Source organism: Sinocyclocheilus grahami, unplaced genomic scaffold (genome assembly GCF_001515645.1).
Source record: "Sinocyclocheilus grahami isolate Dianchi unplaced genomic scaffold, SAMN03320097.WGS_v1.1 scaffold324.1, whole genome shotgun sequence".
NCBI lineage: Eukaryota > Metazoa > Chordata > Actinopteri > Cypriniformes > Cyprinidae > Sinocyclocheilus > Sinocyclocheilus grahami.
This window is the reverse complement of record NW_015505503.1, coordinates 1341152-1351662: the sequence shown is the minus strand read 5'-3', so window position 1 is coordinate 1351662 and position 10511 is coordinate 1341152. Positions and strand designations below refer to the sequence as shown.

The following is a 10511-nucleotide window of genomic DNA, read 5'->3' as shown; positions in this document are numbered from 1 at the left end:
AAAAAAAACCACAAACAAAGGGAAAAAAAGCCGCAACAAAACGGAAACAAGCCGCAACACAACCGAAACAAGGCACAAAACAGAAACAAGGCACAACGAAATTAGCACAGCACAATGGAAACAAGCCTCAACACAACGGAAAAAAGTCACAACACAACGGAAACAAGTCACAAGACAAGGGAAACAAGCTGCAACACAGAAACAAGGCACAACGAAATTAGCACAACACAATGGAAACAAGCCGCAACACAACGGAAACAAGTCACAAGACAAGGGAAACAAGCTGCAACACAGAAACAAGGCACAACGAAATTAGCACAACACAATGGAAACAAGCCGCAACACAACGGAAACAAGTCACAAGACAAGGGAAACAAGCTGCAACACAGAAACAAGGCACAACGAAATTAGCACAACACAATGGAAACAAGCCGCAACACAACGGAAACAAGTCACAAGACAAGGGAAACAAGCCGCAACATAACGGAAACAAGCTGCAACATAACGGAAACAAGACACAACACAGAAACAAGGAACAACGAAATTAGCACAACACAATGGAAACAAGCCACAGCATAGCGGAATTTGCACAACACAACAAAATTAGTCCTTTGCGTTGTGTTGTGGCGATTTCATTGTGTTGTGGAGGGTTCGTTGTGTTGTAGAGATTTCATTGTTTTGTGGAGAGTTTGTTGTGTTGTGCACTACTGGGCCACCGTAGGAAAAAGGTTCTTTAGATTATTAAAATGTTCTTCACACTAGGAAATAATGGTTCTTTGAATAATATTTACTGAAACTTTCTTTAAGGAACCAAACTGCTGCAAAGAACCCCCTCTAACCTTTTATTTTTAGGAGTAATTGACCAGAATATTTGAGCACTTTCACCCATCTTGTCTACACTGCTTGGGCTGGTTTTCCTGTAGCAATAAATAGCTTAATTAACTTTATAAATAGCTAATTGCTGCAATAAATAGCTTAACTAACTTTACTAGTTTCCATATAAACTGGTTAAGACCATCTTGAACTTTAAAGTGGTCTAAGCTGACCTAAGCAGGTTTTTTATTAAATATCTTGGTTCCACAACAATTTATTTCTTGCTCCTATGTATTCAAAACTTTGTATTTAACCCACAGCAATTTATTTCCACTTGCCTGCTTGTCATATTTTAAGTGTGTGTTATAAAATACGCCACTAAAGTTCTTACATTAGTACACGGTCCATAACGATCACAGGTGAAATGTCTTAAAGCAACTGACGGTCTAAGTATGTGTGTTTTGGGGAAAATAACTGTGTTCTTGGCGGCATCACTCAGAGAGCTGTGTAAACTGTAATATGTGCTTGTATTGCAGGGTTTCCCCCGACTGCAGTCACTCAAACCGCTGAGCCCCTGAGAGCCGAGCACAGGCATCAGAGCTAACGCACACTGCAGACAGAGCCTTTTGTGTTTTATTCTAGAGGATCCATCATCATCACCATCAGAATGGCTGTCAGTCAGTGATCTGATTTCGAGTTCTAGAGGTTAGATTACAGGAATCTCACTGTCTGCACCTCTTTTTTGAGATTAGCAGGGTTTAGCTTTTGTGATCCTTGCTTCCCTAAACTGAGACAGTTATAAATGCATCCATAAATTGGATTGTAAATGTTCATAGTAAGTATCCATGCTGTAAAAATGAAGGTTCTTTAGTGAAAGTGATGTGACATGTGGCCAAGTATGGTGACCCATACTAGGAATACTAGCATTTATCCCATCCTAAGTGCACACACACAGCAGTGAACACACACCCAGCCATTTATGCTGCAGTGCCCGGGGAGCAGTTGAGGGTTCGGTGCCTTGCTCAAGGGCACCTCAGTCGTGGTATTGAAGGTGGGAGAGAGCGCTGTACATTCCCACAAGAATGTACAGCTTGAACCCACAACCTTTGGGTTATGAGTCCGACTCTCTAACCATTAGGCCACGACTTCCCACAACTTTATTGGCATCTATGTGTTTCAGTGAAGAACCTTTTTAACATTCATAGAACCTTTCCATTCCCCAAAACGTCCTTCATAATGGAGAAGTTTCTTCAGTTTATTAAAATGTTCTTCACTCACACAAAATGGTTCTTTAAGAACTGTTCACTGAAAAGTTCTTCGGGGAACTTAAAATGGTTCTTCTGAGGCATCACTGCGATGTTGACATGGAGAGGATGTGACTTACAGTGCTGTTTACATGAAGTGACTTCCACCTCTAGGAATTACAGTGGTGATGCATAACCAGAGGTTATTGCACCTAGACAGGTATTCCTGATTACAAATGATGATTTAAACAGCTTAAATAAACCGTTTCACTGAAGAACAACTCGTGTAAGTGTTTTAACAAAAACACAAGCTTGACATTTCTGCTTGTAAACCCAGTGGAACATTTGGCTGCTAGGCTTCTATTATTGTAAACACGCTTCCTGTCCGTTTATACAAACCGTGTGAGTATAGATCCGGAGTTTTCCTAAAGGAAGGTGTTTTGTGCAGTAGAGTTCTGGATACTGTATATGTTGAGTCGGATATTCCAGCGACAGCAGTGTTTCCCTCTGTAATTATGATGGACTGATCGGAGGTTTCAATCTGGGTTTTTGGATCTCTGGTTACGCTTGTTGGCACGTCAACTCCGCGCCTCTCGTTACCTGGTGGCGCCTCCGTATCCCTGGCCTTGGAACGCATCCCAGCCGTCCGCAGCAGCCTTACAAACCTGATACCTCTCCTTCGGAATCCCAGCGTCTCAGTCCCAGAATTCCCAGGGGGCGGGAGAGACAGACATGCTGTCCTTATCGTGTTCCCGGACCATTGTCTCTTTGTGCATCGTCTCATGCCTGAGGGACAACAGTTTTCCTCAAACTCACTTCTCCAGAGCTCTCTTATTCTGCCTTAATTGAGACCTTCTTTAGATACCCTTTGACATGCTGACAAGCCAAACCAAAACACGGTTAAAGAAACCAGGTTTGACATCTTTTAATTGCGTGTGCCAACAGAAGACTGATTACGGTGGGGGGGATCAGGTGGGCAGGTTGGGCTGTAAACCTGAGCTCTCTGATGTTTGTGTGTGTGTGTGTGTTACAGAGCAAGGTTCTCTAGGGGCTTGTGGCAAAGCGTCATGCTATGCGAACATACACAAACACACACGCACCTCTCTTTACCTCAGACAGGTGTTTCTCCTGCTTGAGATTTACTTCAGATTTAAAGATCTACCTGTTTTTATCACAGCTGCAATTTCTAAGCCAGATCATCCTTGAGATGACATTTAACCTTATACAGGATCAATGTAAGAAAAAGGTCTTTATTGAAGAATTTAATTGGAATTCAATCATATTAACCTATATTTAGATTATTAGTGGTATTATAAAACAAGCATCATAATTACTGTTGCAAACCCCCTAATCCTACTAACCTATAAACTTCCTATATATTAGACTTTGTGTGACTTTTCTAAGTGATCTACTTTCTGAGAAATCCCATTGACTTAATTATGTTGAAGGAGAGGCCAGAGTCATATCTAGGGGGTACAGTCAAAAAAAAACACTGCATAGAAACTGCACACAAAGCACATATCTTAAATAAAGATGGTCTTATTATTGGGAGACACCAACCTCTGCAGCTCTACAACTGAAGAAAGTGTAACGGTCAACCTGGATGTGCCTTGATAACCAATCGCATTACAGCCTTGACATCACTGAATTTCTGTCAGAGTTGTGCAACAGTTGTTACTGTTTGCAGATATCATAGAAATAAATTAGAATTGCCATTACCTGAATCCTACCTGTTGCAAAATTGTTCTTGACCTTTCTATAAAACAGCATTTTTTTTTTAAATAGATCAATCCGATACAATTGTTTTATGGCAAACATGCTGAAGATTAGCCGATTGGCTGCTGATTCATTAAATGATAAGCTGTTTTCCCACAAAAGCAGTTTATTCAGCGTAGTGAAGCCTCTCCTCCATTGAAATCCATTTTTAAAAACAGCATCTGGTCTCTTTCCCTGCGTACCACATACACTTTTTTTCTAACCTTGGAGTCTTGCTTTAAAGCAGAATTTTCGTGAGGCCAGAATACACTATGCAACTTTTGCCTAGATTGTTGCCTCAATTTGCAGTCTGGCTTATTCTGCAGATTTTGAGCAGTCAGAATTGACAGATTTCACAGAAAGTCTTGTAGTGTAAGATGAGCTTCAGACTATGATTCCATCCAGTCAGATAATATCAGACTTAGTTGATATTTGATATTCAACCAGATGATCCAACGGTAGCTGCACGGATCTCAGGCTGCCTGGCAGACATCTCGGCATGGATGAAAGAATATCACTTACAGCTCAACCTGGCAAAGACTGAGCTTCTTGTCTTCCCTGCCACCCCAACTCTACAGTATGATTTTTCCATCCAGCTAGGTTCTTCTACAATTACCCCATCAACTTCGGTCAGAAATCTTGGTGTAACTTTTGATAACCAGCTGACCTTCAAAGACCACATTGCAAAGACCGCTCGATCTTGCAGGTTTGCATTGCACAACATCAGAAATCTAGGTCATCTGCTATTTTCAATAAACAGTACATGTTGCCCCTTGGTAATATTATTAGAAAATATGGGATTAGTTTCCACTGTTATGGTGATGATACTCAACTATATATCTCAACGAGACCAGATGAAACTTCTAAATGATCTAAGCTAACAGAATGTGTTAAAAATGTAAAAGATTGGATGACCAATAATTTTCTCCTATTAAATTCGGATAAGACAGAGATATTACTTATTAGACCAAAAAACAGTACACAGAATCTCTTGGATTACAATTTGCATCTAGATGGATGTACTGTTACTTCCTCTACAGTCAAAAATCTGGGCTGCGTTTCCCGATAACGGTGTCTCTTAGCGCGCTACGAAGACTCTAAAGATACACCTTAACTAGGGGTATACCTTTCCTAGCTGTGTTCCCCGAACTATACTTTAGGATGTTGCTTAAGGTAAACCTTCTTACGTGCGACGTTAGCTGGTGCTGTCCATGGCAGTGGTGCTGAATAGGTTGATATCGATGGCTCGAGAATCGATTGTTCACTATATACAAGAGCTCTTTCACTGCGTTATAGAGCAGGTAAAGTATTGAGAAAGCGATGTTCATTATAAAGAAGCACTTTAGAAAAATTAGAAATTGCATTTATCGGGGCTCACTGCATTTTAAAATAATCAAAATTTCAAACTAAATGCAGCCTTGGATATCACACACACACACACACACACACACACTGTGTGTATGTATGTATAATGTATAATTTTGCAAGTGTGCGAACCTGCAACCTCACGGCCAAAAGTATTCTGCCTTAACCAGCTACATTAATTGGCTGTTTGGCTTCGCTTGCTTTTGAAAGGGTCATTTATATTATCATGTTCATATATATTATGAAGGCCTGGTCGAGCGCTGATGGGTTGGCGATGGAGATAAGTGTCCCGTCCACAAGGCCAATTACTCACGGGACACCCACAATGGCATGGAAGCCTTGATGTGCCTCCATCACTTCGTGCCTGGCGAAAGGCATATAGGCTATGTAATCGTTATAATGACAGTTTTATTCCTTGCATAAAAACACTTCAATTTATTGAACACTAATTGAACACTGGGTGTGGCCACTAGCAGAGTGAACTGTGAACAGCGATAAGGTGTAGCTAAGAGTGGTCCAGACTAACCTTACGAACGAATGACTTACAGAAGGTGTACTTAACTAAGAACGTTTCAGGAAACATGTATTAACGTAAAGGTACAACTTAAGGTATAACTTACGAACGACGTAGCGTTAAGAAGGTTTCAGGAAACGCAGCCCTGGGTGTTATATTAGACAGCAACTTGTCTTTTGAAAATCATATTTCCCATGTTACAAAAACAGCATCCTTCCCTTTTAGAAACATTGCCAAGTTAAGAAACATGTTACCTGTTTCTGATGCAGAAAAGCTAGTTCATGCATTCATGACCTCTAGACTGGACTATTGTAATGCACTGCTTGGTGGTTGTCCTGCATCTTCAATAAACAAGCTACAGGTAGTCCAAAATGCAGCGGCTAGAGTCCTTACCAGGTCAAGAAAATATAATCATATTACCCCAATTTTACAGTCTCTGCACTGGCTACCTATTAAGTTCCGTACCAGTTACAAAATATTATTACTTGCCTATAAGGCCCTTAATGGGTTAGCTCCTGCGTACCTAACTAGTCTTCTACCACGCTACAATCCATCATGCTCCCTAAGGTCGCAAAACTCTGGACTTTTGGTAGTACCTAGGATAGCAAAGTCCACTAAAGGAGGTAGAGCTTTTTCGCATTTGGCTCCCAAACTCTGGAATAGCCTTCCTGATACCGTTCGGGGTTCAGACACTCTCTCTCTGTTTAAATCTAGATTAAAGACACATCTCTTTGGCCAAGCATTCAAATAATGCATCTTATAATATTGTACTGCAGTTATATCTGATCAAATGCACATTATTATTCTGTTGCTTAGGTTAAACAAATACATTTTGCTTGGTTGGAACAGCAGCTATGCTAATTATGTCTTTATTTGTTTCTTTGTTTTTATGTCAATCCCGTGGTAACTAGGATTTACACAAGCTTCAGTCTGGATCCAGAACACCTGAGAAGAGATGATGCCAACCCCTCAGAGGACCTCAGATGATGCCAACCCTGAAACAACATACAGAACTACCACATTTTGCTATATGTTTGATTGCATCATATAATAATTGCTGTTAATAGTGTTCATCGTCTGTTTGATTACGTCTTTATTTGATTTTTCCGTAAATTTCTGCCATATGTACATAAAATGACAGTCACCACTGATAAGCTACTACTAAATATTGTAGAAACTTAATTTTCTGTAAAGCTGCTTTGCAACGATTTGTATCGTAAAAAGCGCTATACAAATAAACTTGAATTGAATTTAATTGAATCTGTAATTACTGTAAGTTAACATCAGATGTTTTTGTGATAGAAGATGAGAAGCATTTCTTGTATGATTGCTCTTTGTGGATTTGCGTAAGAAATATTTAGGTGATCTTGTTCTTGTTGGTGATGTCTGTATTGATGTGTCAAATGTTTGTGATTTGGAGTATGCATGGAGATTGGCATTGTATATGTACCATAGAATGAAGAAAAGAGTATCTGCCATGCCATTGTGATCTTGTGGATCTATGGACTGAGAGGCCATATAGTCCTGAAAATAAACTTGAAACTGAAACTCTACAATATGCATGTTCAAAATAGATTGTACTTTATTTATTGATTGATTGATTGCAAAATACTTGTTTTAAGCTTATAGTGTTCCAGAATAATTCTACATAGGCTATTATGTGTGTTTTGAATACGCTATGTTATGAAAATGGCTAAGCTGAGGCAAAGTCATAGTCAATTGGAATACTAAATGGTGGTCTTGATTTGTTCGACTTTTACAATTAATATGCATTTAAAAGCAGTAAGAAAGCACTTGTTCAGTGTGCATCTGGTTATAATGATTGACGTTGATTGAACAGTTGCAGTACTGTGCTTGTTGTTTTCTGTCACTGGTGATGTATGTAGGTAGAGCTGAGACTATAAACAGTTCATCCTGAATGGTGGCTCAGTAACGCTCAGGTCTGCAGCCCTGAAGCCCCTTCCTGCCAGAGCCACGTAGCAAAACATTTCGACTTTTTTGTCGCCCTCGTCTGATGAGCTCATTTGTTGCATCGTATTTCTCTTGCTCGCTTGTTTAACGTTTTGTTTTTTTAATTGACTTGATCAAATGCTAATGGACAGATGTCATTAGGCTGAAAGAGCCGTGCTGAGTGACCTCCGCTCATGGCAACTGAAGGCTTTTGTTTCTCCTTCACAGAAAGTGAACATGTCACACTTTCTTAGTAACAGACAGTCAGAAAGATTTCTATTTGAGCTCCTCGGGAGGGGGCTGTCTCGCTACACAGAGCACAATTGAAACAGCAGCACAATGCCAATGTGCTGAAACAAAACCAGTTTCCCTTTAACGCCAATTAAGTCGCGAGGCCGGCTTCGCTAGAAATTCATAGCTGAGATTCACTCACCATGCAGCAAACCTACATTTGCATAATTTTTAAACAAGTGACTTTCTTTGTGAAAAGAATAAGAAACATTTGAAGGAAACTGGAGCTGCTTGGAGAGATTGTTTGTAACTGGTGCAAAGGAATAAATCAGGTCTCGCTGTGGGTCCAGAGCGGAGACATTAATCTCTGAATCTAACGAGCGGCGGGTGCGGATGACGTCTGGCGTACAGTGCAATTAAGATCAGGAGTGTGACCAAACACACACACACACACACACAGAGAGAGAGAGAGAGATGTGGGGCTGGACAGAAGCGGTATGGTCAAATGAAGATGTAAACAGAGAGATAGAGAGATATGGTATCAGGGCAGGCAGACAAGAAGTCTATGATATTGTGAGGTAATGGATCTGTTCTGAGTCTGACTCTTCCACTAATTCAGTTTTAAACCCGCAACATACGTCTTTGTTTACTGACAAGCCCATATTTAATTCATCATCATGTCATGCAGTGCAGTGGCATGGTTGCAAAAGTTATTATTTTCATATTTGTATTGTTTTGTTGGGGAGATCTCTGTGATATTCTCTTGAATATTAACCATTAACTGGGTATGTTGTCACATCACAATATGGGTTAAGCTGTCTTAATGGAACTTGGCATTAAAAAACCTATTTTAGGCTTGAAACATCTGTAATGAATGAAAGATGAATGAACGGGGAAAAGGTAGCCCTACTGAAAAAATAAATATACTTAAATATTTCAATTTAAATATACATAAATGCATTTTTTTTCATGCTAAGTATTCTACAAATACATTTTAATATTTATGTACTTAATAAAATGCCCTGCAATTGTACTTTTAGTATACTAAACTGGTATAGCCTAGTTAAAATCTGCTAATTTGGAACAACTAATTTTGTACTTAATGCACTTTAATTGTGCAGAAGTAGAGCTAAAGATATACTGTATATTTGATTGTGTTAAAGTGAAACTATTGCAAGGATACTTCAGGTACACTTTAAATATCTTGCATTTAAAGTCTGATATTATACAAAGATCATACGATTCTCATCAAAAGTGACATTAAAACACATTTTAGACTTAATATTAAGAAATGTGCATTGTGCACAAGTAGTACTCCAAATAAAGTTTAATTATAATTGTTATAACTTTATAATAGCAGTAATATAATGATAAGCCTCAAGTTATCTGTCAGTAAATATGAATAGAATTTAAATATACTTAAATGTAGTATAAAGGTATTTTAACTATATTACTTTTTTACTAGGAAGCATAGGCCTACAGCAAAATAATGCCATTGTTTTCTCCAACATATTTTTTCAACAGTAAATTGCATACATTTTAACCATAACCATTTAAATATGTCACAACTTGTTGAAAAACACTTTTTCAATTTTCATTATAGTTGACTCGTCTGAATGTTTGTCAGTGTGGTTTGATTGTATTCACTTGTTGTTCAGGCAATATTACAAAAATATGATATGATGTAATTTTAGTTTGAAGGACAGAATTAACAACAAAAAAAAAGGGTTTTGAACTAAATGTTGATACCATCTTTAAAGAAAATTAATGTGTAAACTAAGTTACTGAGAAAGTGCTTGATAGTTCTCCTCTGTTTTCTAAATAGAACCTAAATTAAAATAAACTTTAAATGCATTTACCGTAATTCCCCAATTCAGTTTGAATGTACTTTTTTCAGCAGCTGGTTGACAAACGATAAAATTAGCGAAGATCCTTTTAGACTTAAAGTTGACATATTATGCCCCTTTTTACAATATGTAATATAAGTCTCTGGTGTTCCCAGAATGTGTCTGTGAAGTTTCAGCTCAAAATACTCCACAGATCATTTATTATATCATTTTGAAAATGCCTATTTTGAGTGGAAGCAGAAACACGCTCTTTTTCGGGCCTGTGTCTTTAAATGCAAATGAGCTGCTGCTCCCCACCGATAAATCTGCTAAAAACATCTGTTTTGGTTCTGATGATCATGTTTATTGCGCTGAAATCATGCGTTTTAAACCATATGAGTTTAAACTTCAGATATAAGGTTTTCTGAGCGCACACATCCGAAGCACACGCACAGAAAGCGGCTGTCACAGCATCTGAGTACTAAGTTTAACTTAAAAACACACGAGTTACAAAAACAGTGGGTTATGTCTGTGAAGGTAAACAGCTGGGAAATAAATTGCATGTTTATTTTAGATCTGTGTGGCAGCAGCAATATACAGTAGCCTAAATAAATCAATAAATCCACTTCTCTCTTGTCTCCTCTGAGGCTGGGACTCTAAATATTGTTCTAGCAATATAGTTAGCATGTTTTGCTCAAACTTTCACCATGGCATTAGAGCTGGTACACCGTTGTCGCTTGCGAAAACACAATAACGGCGCCGTGGGTGTAAACTTACAGATTAAGGGGCGGTAATATGACAATGAGATCCCTT

General features: G+C 38.7%; 2 long non-coding RNA genes across 2 annotated transcripts in view; one reads left to right on the top strand and one right to left on the bottom strand.

Moving 5' to 3' along the window:
* Positions 1 to 5769: 5769 nt before the first annotated feature.
* LOC107602314 (uncharacterized) overlaps positions 5770 to 10511 on the bottom strand; it is a 24030-nt gene continuing 19288 nt past the window's right edge. The window contains exon 4 of the long non-coding RNA XR_001611019.1: positions 5770 to 5836. This is a non-coding gene — a long non-coding RNA (uncharacterized lncRNA). The remainder of the gene's footprint in view (positions 5837 to 10511) is intronic.
* The window catches only part of LOC107602315 (uncharacterized), a 13489-nt gene continuing 13085 nt past the window's right edge, over positions 10108 to 10511 (top strand). The window contains exons 1-2 of the long non-coding RNA XR_001611020.1: positions 10108 to 10117; positions 10418 to 10420. This is a non-coding gene — a long non-coding RNA (uncharacterized lncRNA). The remainder of the gene's footprint in view (positions 10118 to 10417; positions 10421 to 10511) is intronic.